Here is an 18,340-nt window from a genome sequence, read left to right as displayed (position 1 = left end):
CAAACTAGACTCTGAGGGTCAGCAGCATCAGCACGTGGCCTGACTGAGCCTCCCTCAGCCTATTCTTTTCTTGCTGCACTCCCCTCCCCCTGCAATCAGCTCCCTTATTCAGGATGAGCTTGCCCAGCTGCAGCCTCACCAGATGTTCCCATCTTGGAGCTAGAGCTTGGCCTGCTGGGTCCTAGAGGGACACCTGAAAGGGCAGGAAAAGAAAAAGCAGGATTGTGGGAACTGGAAGCAGCACATCCCACCTCTCCTCATCCTGCCCAAGCTACAGGCATTTGCAGCTCCACCCCCACCACCTATAACAGGCCGAAGTCTTTCTCCTGACATCCCTCCTATCCTCTGTGTAATCCAGGACCATGTCCTGGGTTAAAACAACAACCTATATTTATATAGTGCTTTAAAGTTCAAAAAGTGTTTTACAGACAGTATCCCATTTAATCCTTACAACAACTGTGTAAGGTAGATGATTTATTTTTGAGGAAACTGAGGCTGAGAGAATTCAAGTGACTTGCCTAGGGTTATACAGCAGTAAATGCTGAGGTGGGATTTGAACCCAGCTCTTCATAACTCCAAGTCCACTGCTCTATCTAGGACACTAAGTTGACTCAATACAACCTTCATGGAGAAAGAGACAGAGACCTAGATTCTCTAAGATGGAAGGGACTCAAGAAGTTAGCTGGTCCATCTAAAGCAGGAGTATAGAATCTAGGACACTATCTAGGATACTAAGTTGACCCAATACAATCTGCATGGAGAAAGAGCCAAAGACTTAGATTCTCTAAGACGGAAGGGACCAAAGAAGTTAGCTGGTCCATCCAAGGCAGGAGTATGGAATCTCCTCTATAACCAGCCTGTCCCTGGAGATAATCCAGACTCTGACTAGATGCTTCCTTCAACTTCAGGGTGTTCCCTTCATGGGCTGGTTTCATTACTGAATAGCTCTAATGGGAAGTGTCTTTCTATGTGGAAGAGGAATTTAACTCCTTGAAACTTCAATCCATTGTTCCTAGTTTTGCCCTTGGGGATCAAGCAGAACAAGACTAATGCCACATGTGAAGACAAGTATAGTGCCCTCCCCTGAGTCTTCTCTTTTCTAAGCTAAACATCTCTAGTTCCTTCAACCTCTTATGGCACGGGCTCCAGTCCCCTTAGCGTCTTGGCTGCCCACCTCTTGATGCTCTCTAAATCATTGATATTCTTACTAAAATGTGGTACCCAGAACAGAATACAACATTCCTGATGCATTCTGAGCAGGGCAGAGGACAATGAGGCTCTTACTGTCATCATTCAGGACACTAGGCATCTAGAAATGCAGAGAACTGAATACAGCCTAAGATTGAAATAGCTTTTTTGCTGCCATACCACAATGTTGGCTCATACTGAACTTGTAGTCTATTAAAATTCCCAGGTCTTTTTCACACCAAATGGTGTCTTGCCATGTCTCTCCACCCCTGTACTTGTGCAGTTGGCTTTCTGAAGCCAAGTATGAGATTTTGCATTTATGTCTATCGCATTTCGTCTTCTTCAATCCAGCCCACCATGTTCTTTTGGATTCCAATTACATAGTTCAACATGCTAGAAATCTCTCTGGGATTTGGATCGCCTGCAAGTGTTATTAGCATGTCATTTACACTTCCATCCAAGCCATTGATAAATGCATTAGGAAAAAAGAGAGAGAGAGGGTATGGAGAAAAAGAGATAAAGAGACAGAGGGGGAAAGCAAATGACAAAGAGGAACAGAAACAGATAGATAGACAGACCCAGAGACAAAATCAAATCATGGAGACAAGGACTCAGACTCAGCTAGACGTAGGCACAGAAAGAAAGGGTCACAAAACTTACAGATGCAAGAAGAGGTAGAATCAGAAAGACAGAAAGAAAAACAGAAAGGTTCAAGACAGACAAATTCAGAGAAAGAAAGAGAGATAGACAAATGCAAATTTCTCAAGGTTCGGTCCTTGGCCTTCTGTATAATTTCCCTTAATAAAGAGATAAAACATTTTTAAGCAGTTCTATGTGCCAGGCACTGTGTTGAGTGTTGGGGATACAAATACAAGTAAGCAAGATAGTTCTTGCCCTCAAGGAACTTATATTCTAATGGAGGTAAACACATCAAGTGAATCTGGAAAGCCAGTAGTTACTTGTGAAGTAGCATGGTGTGCAAACGGTTGGGAAGCGGTATCAAGGCCTAGTTCCAAGGAACATAATGTGAAAGCTTGCCTATGAGAACCAGGAGACCCATGGCTGTAGTAATAGGGTGTGCCGGGAAGAGGAGAGGTAGAGAAGAGATGAAGATAACGGCTGAAGTATAGGCAGCATGGTGAGGGACAATCTCATATTTCTGGCTCCTCGCTCCCTTCTGAGCTTCATCTCAGTACACTCCATCAGAATGTCCCACTGGCACTTCAAACTCAACAGGTTTTACCTCCAAATTTGGTGCTCTTTTTGGTGTTAGTATTTTTGATGGTGAAATCACTATCACCTAATTTCCCATGCTAAAAACCAATCCTGAATTCCTCCTACCCTGTAAAAAACAAACAAACAACTAAACTTTGGACCATCTTTGACTCTTTTCTCCCTCTTATCTCTCATCCAATCAATTGCCAGACCCTATCTCTATCACATCTCTTGAGTCCCTCTCCTCCTCTCAGTTCCCACTGCCACCATGTTAGTACGGGCCCTCGTATACCACATGCTTAGATTATTAAAAGAGCTTCATAAAAGGTCTTCCTGCCTCTACTCTGGCACCTCTAATCTGTCCTTCACAACATTCTCATAATAGTCTTTCTTATGCATAGATCAAACTCTTTTGTGTGGTATTCCCATTCCCCTACAATAGGGTTCCATATTAATTTTCTAGTCCTATCTCATATTATTCTTTTCTACATACTCTATGCTCCAGAAAAACTGGCCAACTTTCTGCTGCCTGAAAATGTGATGTCCCCTCCTGCCTGTGCCTTTGCCTCTCTGTATCCCCAGAGCTTAGCACAGTGGCTGGCATATAGCAGGCATTTAATAAAGGCCTATTGATTGACTGAGTGAGTGTCCCCTATATTGGCAGTTTCCTTTCCCTCTCCCTCTTCACCTATTGAATTCCTATTCATCCTTTAAAATACAATTTGAATGTTAGCTACTCCAAACTTTTTTCTGATCTTTCCAGTCACTAAAGATGTGCCTCTTACATCTCACATGGCACTTGGTTTGACCATCTCTGATGTGCTTAGCATTCAGTATCATATAATGCTGTGCATCAGAGTAAGTCAACAAGAATTGGTTAAGTATCTATTATGTGCCAGGCACTAGGTTTAGTGCTAGGGATACAAAGAAATTTCTGAAAGAGCCCCTGCCCTCAAGGAACTTATATTCTGACGAGGGAGGCAACATGTAAATAACTATGTACGTATAGGATATATATGAATAGATAGAAGGTAATCTCAGAGGAAAAGCACTAGCAATGGGTGAGGGGAGAACCTGGGAAAGATTTCCTGCAGAAGGTAGCATTTGAGCTCAGTCCTGAAGAAAGCCAGGGGATCTCAGAGGTGGAGGTGAGGAGGAAGAACATTCTAGTCATGGGGGTAGAAACTCCATGAGGGCAGTGACCATGTCTTAGCTAAATTTCATATTTTCTCCAATATCTAGTACAGTGCTCTGCACACAAGAGGCACTTAATAAATATTTTATGAATAAGATAAATAACACAAATAGAGATATATGCACACCTCGAGACATACATACCAACACAAATAGAACTACACAATACAAATATGCAGATTCGTACAGAAGTACACACATGTGTGCACATATACCACACACAGAAAAAATGCCTAGAAATAGTGAAACACCCACAGATACAGAGAAATATAGAGCGACAGAGATACAGAAAGGAAGGCAAAGAGAGAAAGAATGAGAGGGAGAGAAAAGCAGAAATATATGGAGTGAGAAAGAAGCAGAGAGGCAGGGGACAAAGAAAGAGAAAGAGATAGAGGAAGAGGCAGAGAATGGAAAGGACAGGGAAAGGCAGAGAGAGGGAAGGAGAAGAGCCAGAGAGGTAGATAGAGACTTAGAGAGGAAGATAGAAGCTGAGGCACAGAAGAGAGTCAGAGAGGGAGAGGGTAAAAAAAGAAAGGGAGAGACAGAAAGAAAAAGAAATAGAGAGGTATATACAGAGAAAACACAGAAAGATAGAGAAGTTGAAAGAAGAGAGAAGCAAATGAGAGTCTGATGAGGATAGCTAGAGACAGGCAGAGAAAAAGACAAAAGGAAAAACAAGGAGGGACGTAGGAGGAGAGAGAGAGAGAGAAGTAAAGAGGCAGGGAGAGAATTAGAGTGAGAACAGAGACAAGCAGAGGGTCAAAGAGGGAGAAAGGTGGAGGGGAGATATGGAAATAGGGAGAATGTAGAGGCAGAGAGAGAACAGAAACAGGAAGGAGAAGGTAGTTAAAGAGAGGCAGAGGAGAGACAGAAAGAGAAAATCTGGGAGAAAGATACAGAGAGAAGGAGGAAACTGGAGAATGAGTCAATGAATGACAGAAACAGAGAGAAGAGAGGATAAAGAATGAAAAGGAGAGGCAGAAGGGGCAAAGAGAGAAGCAGAGAGCCAGAGAAAGAGAAAAAGATACAAGAGTGAGAGAGTTAGGAGGAAAAAGACAGGGAAAGAGCAAAAGAGAAGGAAAGAGGGGAGGTGGAGAGAGAAAGAAGAAGACAAATATAACAGCGATGGAAATGGGGATATAGAGGAAAGATGGAAAGGGGAGACATGGGAAGAGAAACACACTCAGAAAGACAAAGACAGACAGCAAGATCGACACAAATACACATGATGTAGTTACTGTGATATAGATACTGCTACCAGCAAACACTAGATTTTTTCCCCTTTATTTTTTAACTTTGTGTTACCTGAGGGTCCCTGAGAGCAAGTGGGCAGCAGTGCTATCCTTCAAGCCTGCATTCTTTTGGATGGAGGGAGATACAGATAAAAAGAAACAGAGGCAGAGGCACTGACATATGGTGAGACATACAGAGAAAGAGACACAGAATCCACAGACAGAGAGCTAGAGAGCTAGACACACAAACAGATATAAGGAGAAAAACCAATACACATAGATAAGCTCTAGCAACAGATACACAATGACATACAGCAGCACTCACACAGAAACAGAGTCTGATACACAGAGATGGAAAGGGAGATACATAGCTACAGGGAATAATAGCTCAAATTTATAGAGTACTTTAAGGTCCACAAAGTACTTTATGAGCATAAACTTATTTAAATTTCATAACAAACCTGTGAGGCAATTACTACTACAGGTATCCCTGTTTTACAGATGAAGAAATTGATAAATAACTTGCCCATGGTAGTAAGCGTAGAAGGCAGTATTCAAACATTTCTTTCTGACTCCAGGCTCAGCATGTTATATTACACTGAGTCTCTTATGCACAGATACAGAGAAAGCAAGGGAATACAGAGAGGTAGACATAAACAGATAAAGATAGAGATAAATACAGGGACACAGAAAGATACATAGAAAAAGACAGCCACTGGAAGACATGCTGATAAAGAAATGGATATGGAGAGATACTAGCATGCACAGAAATACAAATATAAGAGAAGGACAGATACAGCTAGAGTACTGCTGGGCAGGAGTCACAGGGGAAGGAGTCAAGGAGTCTCTCATGAGGACCCAATTTATTTCAAGCCAACATTCTCATGGCACTAAAGGTAGCTGTAAATCCACACAAGATCTGTAAAAAAAGCTTTTGACAAATGGAGTTCAAGTACACTGATGTAATCAGAGTGGGAAACTAACTTTTCAAGCTATTTTCTCAGATGCCTAACCTGGCTGATAGTTTCTTTTTTCTTTTCCAGATCTTGTCTCTTGGTCTTCCCAAAACCCACCTCTTTGCTTTTCCCCCCTGAAGCCTAGAAATTCTGAAGTGCTTTGGTATCTCAAACAGACCATAGCAACTGAGTTGAAAGTGATGAGAACAGAAACCATCAGTGATTTTATTCATATCAGCTGATAGAACTGGACTCAGGAGCTTTCCAGGGAGCAGTGAGGTCCCTTTGGTCACTGGCCATGGTGCTTAACGGTCCCTGGAAGTTTGTGGGGGCAGCATTACCTTTAGCCTTAACATTCCAGAGTTTACTATGCATTGGACCATCATTCAAGTGTGAGTAAGGGCAGGTGGGGTTGGGAGAGGCCTGGGATGGGCAACTATTATCTCTGTGGGCAAAAGTTGGTGGTGTGTGTGGGCAGTATCTAATAGTGTGATGTAGGTAATGTCATCTTAGACTACATCAGTAGATGTCTAGTACTCAGAAGAAGTATAGAACCATACTGAATCCTAGATATAAAGGGACTTCAGAAGTCACTCAACTCCTACAGCTACTAGAAGAATGAACTGTTGTTTTCATTTTTTTTTTTTGCTTAGTTGTATCCAACTCTTCATGACCACAGCACCACCAATACTGTCCACAAGGTTTTCTTGGCAAATATATTGGAATGGTTTGCTACTTCCTTCTCCAGTAGAGGTTAAGTGACTTGCCTAGGGTCACACAGCCAGATTTGAACTTAAGTCTTCCTGACTCCAGGCTGCCTCATATACTTTTCTACAATTTCCCTGACAAATATTCACTTTGCCTTTGATGGATAGGGACAATCAGTTTTATTGCTGTTTGGACAGCTCTAATTATTAGAAAACTCTTCATTCTATTGAAACGAAGTCTAACTTTCCATAACTCATTATTCAAGTCAACTATTTTTTATGTACTTACTCTATGTGTAATGCACAGTATTAGGCACCATGGACACAAAGAAGAAACAAGAGATTCTGTCCTTAAGGAGCTTAGTTCTTCATTGGAGTAAGGGGGAGGGAGGAGGGGGAGGGATAGAGATAGAATAAAGCTAATCCATCTTTCACAGCTCTTTAGATATTTGAAGGCAGTAATCATATCTAACCCCCACCCTCATCAGTCTTATCTCTCCCTTAGTTCCTTCAATGGCTCTGTGTATAAAATGATCTTGACTCCCCTTAAAATATTGGCTACCTGGATGCATAGGCTCCAGCTTGTCAAATACCTCCTATAATGTTATTTTATCATTCTAGTCATCCTTTGTCCACACTTTGGGCCTTGCAAAGGTCCCAAACTAATAAATCTCAGGAAGATCAAAGGGCTCCCTGTAGAAAGGGGTAGACCGGGCGTAGAGAACCTGTGGGCTCCAGGCAACATGTGGCCTTCTAGGTCCTCAAGTGCAACCCTTTGACTGAATTCAAACTTCAGAGAACAAATACCCTTAAGAAAAGGATTTGTTCTGTAAAACTTGGACTCAGTCAAAGGGCCACATGTGGCCTCGAGTCTGTGGGTTCCCCACCCCTGGGGTAGACTCTACTTTGAAGTAAGCCTTGTTAGCCTTCAAGTCCAACCCGGCAAACATGATTAAGCACCTACTATGTGCAGGACCCTGTGTTCAATGCTGGGGAAATGTTTTTTTTTTTTTTAATATAGTTCCTGTCTGGTATGAATTAAGGGTAGAAAGACAGGTTGTGGAAGCTTTTCATTGTCAGGCTATGTAGTTTGTATTTTATTCTGTAGGCAATGGGGAACCACCAAAGGGCTCTGAGCAATGGGGAAAAAATTAGGCATGTGGTGTCACTGTGTGATCTTGGGTAAACCCCTTTCCCTTGTTGAGCCCCTCAGTTTCCCCATTTTTAAAGCCTCTTCCATTTCTGATGGTCTATAAATCTGAGGCATGATTTCTGGTTGCAATAAGACATCATGTCTTCTTAGAATTCCTTCCCTTCCCTGTCTCCCTCCTTGAGTTAAGCATATTTTCACTTGGAGATGTATGAAGGCCTGGACTTTGGTTCCAAATCTGCCATGTGCTACAGGCAAGCCCTCAATCAGACTTAGGAAGAGCTCTCAAAATACCCCATATGTTGATTATGTTCCCTCCTCCTCCTTCCATTTTAAGGAAGTGTGGTACTCATAAAGCAAGGAATTACGGGATGGGGGGGGGCAGTTTCTGTCTAAGTAGCATAAGCTAGGACACATTTTCTTTTCCCCAAACCCTGAAAAGACAGGGGCAGGGGCTGGAGGTGGGTGTGGGGAGAGTTACAGAGCAGTTTATTGAGGAAAGAGGGGGAGAAGCAGAGACACAAGGAAAGAACGCACTTTTGGGGAGTAGGGGTGTGAATCTGTGATACTCAACAGGCTCATCACTGTCATGCTTTCCATCGGGAAGCACTGTCTCGCACTTTTGGCTGGGGTTGGGGTCAGAGAGGGTTGGTTGGTTCTGTCACCATTAATCTCATTTTTGACTTCATTTCCTCTGGAGCTATGGGCAGTCTTGATGCTTTGCCAGCAAAGTGGGGGGAGGCCATCCCCGTCACCTCTGGAGGTGGCATCATGCCCAGCCCCAGTGCAGCTCCCTCTCTGGGCCAATTTGTTATGGGAATAAATATTCAGCACATAGTGAGATAGTTAATGAAGGGGAAGAGATTGGGGGGTGGGGGGAGGAAGGTGTGCAAAGACAGAAACCCAGAAAGCTACACCCTCAGACATGCACGGCAATACCCAGACTGTAAAGTGGACACAGCAACACCCAGGACAAAGTAAAAGGCAGGCAGCCTCGCAGAGAGTCGCATGGTAACACAGGAACAGGGGGCCACAAAGGAATAAACACAGGCTTGCACATGAGACATACAGCAACAACCAGACACAGTAATAGACCCAGCAATGACACACTGAGAGACACCCAGCAGCATAGACACCAAAGCTTGAAGCTTGTAAATTTCTGTATCCGCAGCTTACCCGGTTCCCTTAAGGGTCTCGGGCTGCCTAGCACACTCAATTTGAGGCTTAAACATTCAAATGATAACTCGGTGGCGGTGGGTAGTCGCCAACCCCTCCACCCAGCCAGTCCTCAAGAGGACATCAGTTTTCCCGCCTGGGGTTGGGAGGCAGGGTGGAAGAGCCGGTGCCCGAAGGCGGGGGAGGAGTGGAAGGAGGGGGGATGCACAATGTGAGGTTATACTGCCTTTCAGACAGCAGACAGATAAATCTGCCACTGGCGTCTACGCTAGAGATAAGAAACAGGGTTTTCCCAGAGAAGCCAGGCTGCGGGGCGCCGCCAAAGTTCGACACCCAGAGCCCAGCCGGGCCCTGGAACCCACCACGCCCCCCGCCCCGCAGTCACTCACGATCCTCTCGGAGGTGCCCGCGCGGGACACGGTCCCGTTGAGCCCCACGAGCGAGGGCAGCGTCTGCGACATCCAGTTGGTGACCATGGCCATGGTGCTGAGCACAGCCCCGATCTTCAACAGCGGTACCGACATGGCTCCGCGGCCGTGGCCGTGGCCGCATCCCCTGCCGGGGCCGGCTTGGCCCCCGCCACCCCTGGGTCCCCGCGGCCCCTGCCTGCCCGCCCCCGCGTCTGTCCCTGCCTGCCCCTGCCTGCCCGGCGGTCTCGCGGACTGCAGGCCCAAGGAAGGCGTATGGGGACGCTCGAGCACCTTCGGCTGCGGCTCTCAGCTCTGGCTCTCCCGCTTCGCTTATAAACCCCGCTACACCCGCCCCCCTCCTTGGAGCGCCTCAGCCGGCACTTCCAACCGGCCTGACGTCACTGCTCCTGGGCTCCGCCCCCGCGGGACTCTCCACCCGGGCCACGCCCCGTTGTGACGCAACGAAAGGTCACGCCCACTTCTGCCCCCGCCCCCGCTAGGGGGACCCCAGGCTTTCCTCTCGAGTGACCTGAGGCAGAGGGAGGGAACCTCAGCCTGGGATATTCCAGGGACCTCAGAGGCCACGCCTCCAAGTCCTAAGGGAGGACCCGCCCAGCGGTCAAAGCGGGTGGCCTCAGGTTCCCTAACTTCAACCGCAGTGGCTGGAAAGGTCAGGAGAGCATTTCCCGAGGCCACTAAAGTAGGGATCAAGCTTCAAAAGACCCAGAGGTCCGTCCCTGACCCCGGAGCACACTGGCCCGAGGGAGGGAGATGACTGGAGGGTATAAGGGCTAGCTCAGAGCTTCTCCAGCCTTCCTTAGGGGTGGGGAGAGAGGGCATGAGCCTTCCTGGTCCAAATTCAGTATAGACTGCAAAAGAGCTTTAGAGGGAGGGAGGGCATTATATAGAGTGAGTGCAATATACCGAAGATACAGAGAAAGGAGTATGGAAACACCCACCTGTATAAGGTGCAAGACATACACAGTATGCAAGACAAACCCAATTCCAGTTTAAATAAGATCTGAAAAATGAAATGCAGGGAGAGGAAGCCACAGGGAGTGACAAAAATAGATCCATTCCAGTTCTGTCCCACCCCCAAAATGAGTAAGTGTGATTTTATAAACAAATTTCTGTTCATTTTGTTTGTTCTGTGTCCTCCCTCAGACTGGGGCTCCCAAGGGCAAACAATCTGTCTCTTCTTTCTGTGTCATTTTCCTAATCCCATCCCCACCCCCTGCCCCCAACCTTGGCAAGGCTGCAGGCAGTACATGAAGCTCTTTAGAACCATAAGTTAGAGCTGGAAGGGACCTCTCATTTCTACTCTCTCCATAACCTCTCCCATCCTCTCCTTCCTACCAGGTCAGAAGGATTAAGTGAACCTCCCACTTGTGAAAGCTAAGCTCTGCCCATATGCTCTTGATCCCAACTTCTCTCACTTTCTTCAACACCTTATTTCTGCAGTTATCTGCCCTCTCCCACGAATTTTCAATTCCTGCCTTTCTACTGGTTCCTTCCTTACTGCCTAAAAACATGCTCAGCTCTCTCCTACACTTCCTTTGACCCTTGTGGCTCCTCAAGCTATTATTTTATCTCTTTGCTGCCACACCACCCACACACTTCTCAACCTCTTGAATTCTGGCTTTTATTACCACCAATCTAATGAAACAGCTCTCCAATGTCACCTGCAACCTCCCATATAATGCCCCTTTTAAAAGACCTCTTTCTCTTTTCCTTCTCTGTGGCATCTGACACAATTGACCACCCTTTGCTTCTTTTTACCCTTGCCTCTCATGTGCCTTTGCTCTTTCATGGTTCTTTGTCTATTGTCCTGATCATTTATTCCTTTTCTGTCCCTGAATCTTAGACTTGGAAGGGATCTGAGGTGGTCCATTTAACAGGTGTAGGTCGGAGTACCCTCCATATGTAGCATCTCTGCCAAGTGGTCATACAGCTTCTTCTAAAAAACTTCCAAGGAGGGGGAACTGGGATCTAGAGGCAGCCCATTCTATTTTTGGATGGCTCTAATTCTTAGGAAGCTTTCCATTCTATCAAACTGAAATTCATGTCTTGCGTTCTCTTGCGTTCTCCATGTTCTGGTCTTTGGGGCCAAGGAGAATAAATTTAATCCCTTTCCTTTACTCTTTAAATGTGTGAATCCCCTCAAGGCTCTGTCATCAGCCCTTTTTTCTCTACAAACCCTCTCCCTCAGAAAGATCACCTAATTCCACACCTTCAAAGAATTCATTCATTTTTTTGAACTCCCTCCCTGAAGCCCTGCCATCTTGATTTGTGAGTAAAAACTTTCCTGGCCCACTCTAGCTAATCTCAGAGATCAGAACAGGCTTTGATTCCATATCACATCTAGCCATCTGATACCCAGGTTACCTTGCCATCCCCCTTTCCCTCCACTACTCATCCCACTTCTCTTTCCATCTCTTCCTCTAGGCATAATAATAATTTCAAATACACCACTGCTTCTGGAAAGGCAATATCAATCCCTGCCCTATGGACCAACTCACCATCCCACCACTCCACAGACCAAAACTCCTTTCCTGTCCACCACTTTCCTATATGTGTTGTCTTTCCCTATTAGACTGTATGTTACTTGAGGGCAGGGACTGCCTTACTTTTGAAATTTGGATCCTCAGAGCTTACCACAGTGTCAATAAACAACAAACATTTATTAAGGACCTAGTATGTGCCAGGAACAAGTAAGTTAAGTGCTGCAGATACAAAAAGAGCAGAAGACAGTCCCTGCCCTCAAGGAGCCCACAATCTAACAGGGAGAGACAACAAACAAAAATATATATACAGGGTAAATAAGAAATAAGTAAGAGTGGGAAGGCACTAGAATTAAGAGGGGTTAGAAAAGGCTTCCTGTGAAAAAAAGGATTGTAGTTGGGATTTAAAGGAAGCCAGGGACACCATTAGGTGGAGCTTAGGAGCGAGAGCATTCCAAGCATAGGAGACAGCCACAGAAAAAGCTTGGAGTGAGAGAAAAAGGAAGGAAATGGCCAGTGATTTGACTGATATAGGGGACTCCCAAATGAGGAAACTCCCTCTTCCAAAACAGGCCAATACCTTCTTTGCAACTTACAGTCTTAGAAAGTTGTCTACTCAATGCCTGACACATGGTAAGTGCTTAATAAATGTCCATCCATCCATTCACTCATAAGCTGTGTACGTAAGTAAATATTTCCAGCCCTGATCATGCTCCTGAACAGCCATTCTGAATTTCCAGTTGCCTAATGTCTCTTGGATATCCAGCCAGGGCCTCAAACTTTCCTTTGCACTCGCTCCTCATTCATACCCTGCCCTCCCCCCATCCTGTCCCACCTACAACCAGGTAGAGAAAAGGAGAAAGTGCTAGTTCTCTCTTTCTCTAGTTTTCCTAGTGTTTAAAGTGGAATTTACCATCTTTTCCATTAAATTAGCCTTTCTGCTTATCTTCCCTGTTTCTGTTGATGCAACTAGTATCTTCCCTGTCACCCAGGCCCTATGCTTCGGTTGTTTTTTATTCATTCGTCTCCTTCAATCCCACATCCAATTAATCAACAAATCCTATTGATTCTGCCTATATAATATCTCCTGCATCTGTCTAATCTTCCTTTAAGCACATTGCCACTAAGCTAGTTCAGGCCCTCATCACTTCTGGCCTGGACTATTGTAGTAACCTCCTAACTGGTATCTGGGCCTTCTTTAATTTTTCTTTCTCATGCTATCAAAATAATCTTCTAAATGCACAATTTTAATTATGTCATTTCCTGGCTCAGAAATTTTAAGTGGCACTTCATTGTATACAGGATAAAATATAAGTCCCTTGACCTGTCAATAAAGGCCTTCCCCACTCTGGCTCCACAAATAACTGTCCTTTTACAAACTATCTTTTCTCTTGTGTTTTTGTACATAGCTCTCCCTGACTGCAGGTCTTTGCTGGGTAGCTCACTCAGCTGGGGTGCCTGGGACCTGTCCCACTCTGAAACTCAACTCCAGACAGCCAATACTAACTCTCTTGACTCTCAAAGCTTCTCTGGTCTTGGGCCTTGACTGGGCATATTCCCTGCTGGGTTTGTCATCTCCTGTCAGGTAAAAAGTTCTACTACAAAATGTCATATGGAACAATGGTGGTGAGAAAGAAGGGTAATACCTTTTCCTCCAGAGAAAAATCTGACTTTCTTCTCAATGGCCCAAACTCACATTCCTTGGAGCTGTCTCCTGCCTCAACTGACTAGACTAGTATCATGCTGAGTGCCCTCTCTATACCTAATGGGTGAATAGTGCCACTTCAAAAAGCTGTAACTCCCCAGATGAAGAATGATTCTCTCTCAAGGGTGAAGTTCTTCTTCCAAAGCTCCATAGTTGATTCTCTTCTTCATTTCCAGAGGTCGCACCCCTTAGAATTGTCTTCTGCCTGAAATGACTCCTTATATGTTTTACTTGGTAAAGGGCAACTAAGGTCATGGCAGATCCTTTGGCTATTTGATGGCTCTCTTCCCTCTTAATCCATCAAGCCTGATTGAAGAACTTCATTGCACCTCATAAAGGGCCAGTATAATATAGATATTTCTTTGCACTTCATTTAAAACCTTAAAGCCTGGCTGCCTTTTTCTTTAAATCATCCCTTTCATTCCATAATTTCATCAGTTGGGCTTGGGAAGAGAGGGGAATAAATTGATCAGGAATCTAGGTATCAGCCTGGCCCTACCACATACATAATAAAGGCAGTAATGTTCCTATGCCCCCATGGATTTGCCCTCTAGGTATAGTTTTGTCTCTGTCTTTGTCCCATTCAGGTCATCTGTATCACAAAGCAGAAGAAGTTTTAGAATTGAAAAACAAGGAGAACTTGAACCCCATAGCCCTAGAAAGTTTTGTGGGAGAGTAGCCTCTATAAGGATGATGACTAAGTGTAGTCTGCTGTTTAGCAGAGATTCATGCTGGCAGACACCTAGAATGCACCCTCTCCGTTAGCGAGATCTTCAACAGATAGATAAGTCAAACAAACAGTAAATTAAGTTTTAAAAAAAAGATTAAGTCTGAGGGTACTACCTAAATAAGTAGGGGTGCCGGTACCCTGTATTCTAAAGAGCCTCTGAGGCAACAAATCTCTCTTGCTGGAGATGGATGATCTTGGGATTAAAACTCTGAAAGGAACAAGACAGAACATTCTCAGTTGTCCCTCCCTGCTCCCTCCATCAGTTTGCTGATCCCATGGCTAAGTGTAAGGACTGCTGTTTTTCTTTTAAAGAGCCACAGAAAGCCTTGGAGTTTTCAACCAAAGAGAGTATGGCAGAGCCCACTCTTCTCTTGAGGAAGAGAAAGTGTTTAGCCAAGGATTTTGGCTGAAGCCAGGAGCTGAAAGAAGAGAGGTTTCACAACCAAGTGCACAATCATGTTGTGCTAGCAATGTTCGTGGGAATAGCATCTGTTGCTGACAATAATTCTGGAAGAAACTATGCATCCATCAGAGACCAGAAGGAGAATCATGATGATATCACCGGTAAACAGAAGGCCTGCGGTATCAAAAGAATGAATTTCTTCTCCACATATGGACCCTGGCCACACATCTTCCATACTTGTGTGCCCTTCTACAGTATAACCTAGCAACACGTGATCCTTACATGTGTGCCCATCTATCTGCATGTCGCATGTGTATCTACTCTTTCCACTGATAGTGTGTTTTTGCAGGGAAATGTTTTCCAAATTTAAGGGGGAAATGTTTCAGTATTATTGTTAACTTTTTTTTACTGTGTTATCTCATTAAATCTTTGTCTTGAATTAATTGTGTCTTCTGTGTAATTATTAAAGGTAAACACACCAGTGGGGCTTATGAACCCTGGTTTTGAATGGACGAGGACCTACAGAGGACCCCAAACCTGGGGTAGCCTTATGAATTGGGGAGATGCCCCCAGGGGCTTCATGTGAGGATGCTCAATGTGTGTTTTTTTCAATATTTCTGAGTTTTGTAGTTGAAAGTTATTTTTCTTTCAGCTAAATAATAGTAAGGTTGCTTTTTGTTTTTGCTAAAAATATTTTCTCCTCTAAGTCCCATTTTGAAACTTTTTTTGTCTCTTCACTGGAATTGTTTCTTTCAGGTCTAGATTTTTATATCCTCCCCTGGGACTTTCCTTTCTCATGACTGGCCCACTGTATGCCATGGAATTCCCAAAACATTGTGTTTTTGAATGCCATTGACTATCAAGGCATTATGCATCTTGCCTATAGTAGTATTGCACTTCTGTTAATGACTAGTGCTTGAAGTTAACAGTAGCATCAAGATATTGATTACATTGCTGCTTAATTGTATTTGGCATTGAATTAATTGATATTCTCTGCTTTTTCATATTTGAATTGTTGGTGTGCCCTTTTCAGTTGTTACTGTTACTTGGCATCATGTTTGCATTTGGTTATTGGTTTTACCACTTTTATTATTACATGGCACTGTACACTTGTATGCTTGCAATTCACATTATTTATTTGATGAATAAAACTTTAACCAAGATTTGGAAAAATGGAAGCCAAAACTTAAGAAAAGCATGGTGAAATAATGGACTTAGAAATGTGAAGACTTCTGATTTGAGGAGTTGACTCTAAGTAGAGAAATAAGGACATTAAATAAACATCGAAGGAGGTATAAAAGATTTGGGGAAATACGAAGTGACTACTCACAGATGCAATTGGGGAGACCCTACTCAATCTTTTTTTTTTCCTGTAAATTGTCCCAAACTGTCAATCATTCAAAAGTTCCTGATCAACCACAGAAAGCCTGTAAATAGATTGCTGCTGTGTTTCGAAATAGAAAGATTGGCTTAGATAGTCTGAAATCATAATGGGAAGAGGAAGTTTGTCATTGAATGAGCTGAAATGCTCAACAGAGTGTGTGGTGTACCCACAGATGGTGCTGGGTCTGGCCTACTGTATCAAGCTGACTTCATTATACTCCCTGGTCATTTTCTTACCAATCACCTTACAACCCAATGTATACCTTCTGCTTCCCATCCCAATTCAAATTAATTTTATCATAGCTACTGGCAAGGGTATGCCATTCTACTCTCCTATGTCTTCCTATCACTATTGTAACTTTTCAAACCATAACAATCAGGTACCCCCCTCCCCCTTTTCTATCCTAATTACTTTCTACTTGCTACTAGCATTGCCAGATAACACTGTTGCTGAGCCTTAGTCAAGTATGTGGGTCACAGTGTCTCAGCAAGGAATCAGCACTCGGCTAGAGAAGATAGAAGTGATCCTCAATTGGCCACACAAAGAATCTTTGAGACTTAAGGGCTTTTCTAAGATTTGGTGCCTGTTATTACAAATTTATAAAGCACTATTCTGCCATTGCCATTCAATGATCTCAGTTGTGATTATGTGATTGAAGAGAACTATTAGCAGAAGGGCATGGAAGGTCAGTTTCTTTTGAACCCTTTGAAATCCTTCTGAGATTGTTAGATTGTCAAATATGTATAAATTTTTAAAGATATGGCTTGCTGCCTCACATATGCATCACCATTAACCTGTGCAGATCCACAAAAGCTCTTTGTCCAGCATCTAGTTGCAAGACTGGCAGAATTGGGAACAGTTCTAAACCAAGAGAGTGACTGCTATCAGAAACCAATGGCATTTGCCAGCAGAGGACATAGTGACAATGAGACTTGTCATCCCATACACAAATTGGGATTCTCAGCTCTGAAGTGGGCTGTCACTGAGAAATTCAAAGACCACCTATATGGTGTTAAAGTTCAAGAGTGGATGGACAATAAATTCATAGATCTACATTTTGAGTAGTGCTAAATTGGAAACTGCCTGTGAGATATAGGTAGCATCATTAGCCAGCTATTAGTTGAATATATTTGCTAGGGAAGACTGAGGTACATACACCTGCTCTGAAATGATGGCCATTGAACACTGTAGAAGGGATATAGGCTATCTATGATGTCCAGGGATCTAGGCTGCAGTTAAACAGAAGTGTGCCTAAGGGTTTGGAGGACTTCCATCAGAGAAGGTACCATAAGTGCATGTGAACCTTGTATCATCGAGCCAATCCTCTCTTCCTCTTTGTGACCATAGCAAAGGACTTCAAGAAATTATTTAAGTCAAGAAGTAAGGCAATGAACTTAAGGAATCCAAGACTCAGTCCCTTTAAGGATTGATTCAAAGGGCAGAAGTTAGAGTTATGCAATGGAATGCTGAATTAGACAATAACTGATCCAGACATGGTACCAGGAAGCGACTGGTACCACCCAATCATTTTGATCTATGGCCATGAAGATATTACATGATGACTTTGGGCATATGAGGCAAGGGAAAACCTAAGAGCTTAATTTACTAACCCAAGATGGGAGTAGATACCACTAAGAAATTTAAGACCTGTGTTCATTATGTTCAAAAAAACCGCTCTACCAAAGAAAAGTGCTACCAATCACAAATTGAGACTATAAATGCTAGTGAGCCATTGCAACTTGTGCACACTTTAAAAAAATCACTAGGAGCAGAAGGTGAAAACATAAACCGCATCTTTAGTATTGACTGACCATTTCACCAGCATAACCTTCCAGGTACCAGAAAGTTTCTATATTTGCTTAAAGCCTTACGCCTACATATGGATTCCACTGCAAGATCCACTCTGACCAAAGAAGAAACTTTGCCAGCAAATTACTCAAGGAAATGTTGATTGGGGGCAGGAATTAAGAAATCTATAACTATACCTTTCCATCCCCAAGGAGACCCATAGCCCAAGTGTTTTAGCTGCACACTGCTGAATACATTAGGGACTCTGAGTCCTAAAAAAACATCTTGGTGGAGACAATACATGGATTTTTAGAGTGTGTGTGTGCGTGTGCGTGTGCATGTGTATGCATGTGTGCGTGCTCTGGAGTCTCAGTAGATGGAAAGAATGCAAAGACTCTTAAGTAGCACATTTCTTGACTGAGAGATCAGCTAAAAGAGGCCCCTACCACTTATCTATGAGCTTAGCTCAGAAAATCTTAGATGGAAACACAACGTTGCCTAGTGGTCAAGTTCTTCAAAGTTCACTTCGAAGGCCTTCAAGAGGGTTCCACTAAGAAACCTTGGTGTGTCGGTAGTACACAAGATGTTGGACTGGCGGAAA

Source organism: Trichosurus vulpecula, chromosome 1, assembly GCF_011100635.1.
Source record: "Trichosurus vulpecula isolate mTriVul1 chromosome 1, mTriVul1.pri, whole genome shotgun sequence".
Lineage (NCBI taxonomy): Eukaryota > Metazoa > Chordata > Mammalia > Diprotodontia > Phalangeridae > Trichosurus > Trichosurus vulpecula.
The sequence above is the reverse complement of the archived record's forward strand: the minus strand, read 5'-3'. Positions refer to the sequence as shown.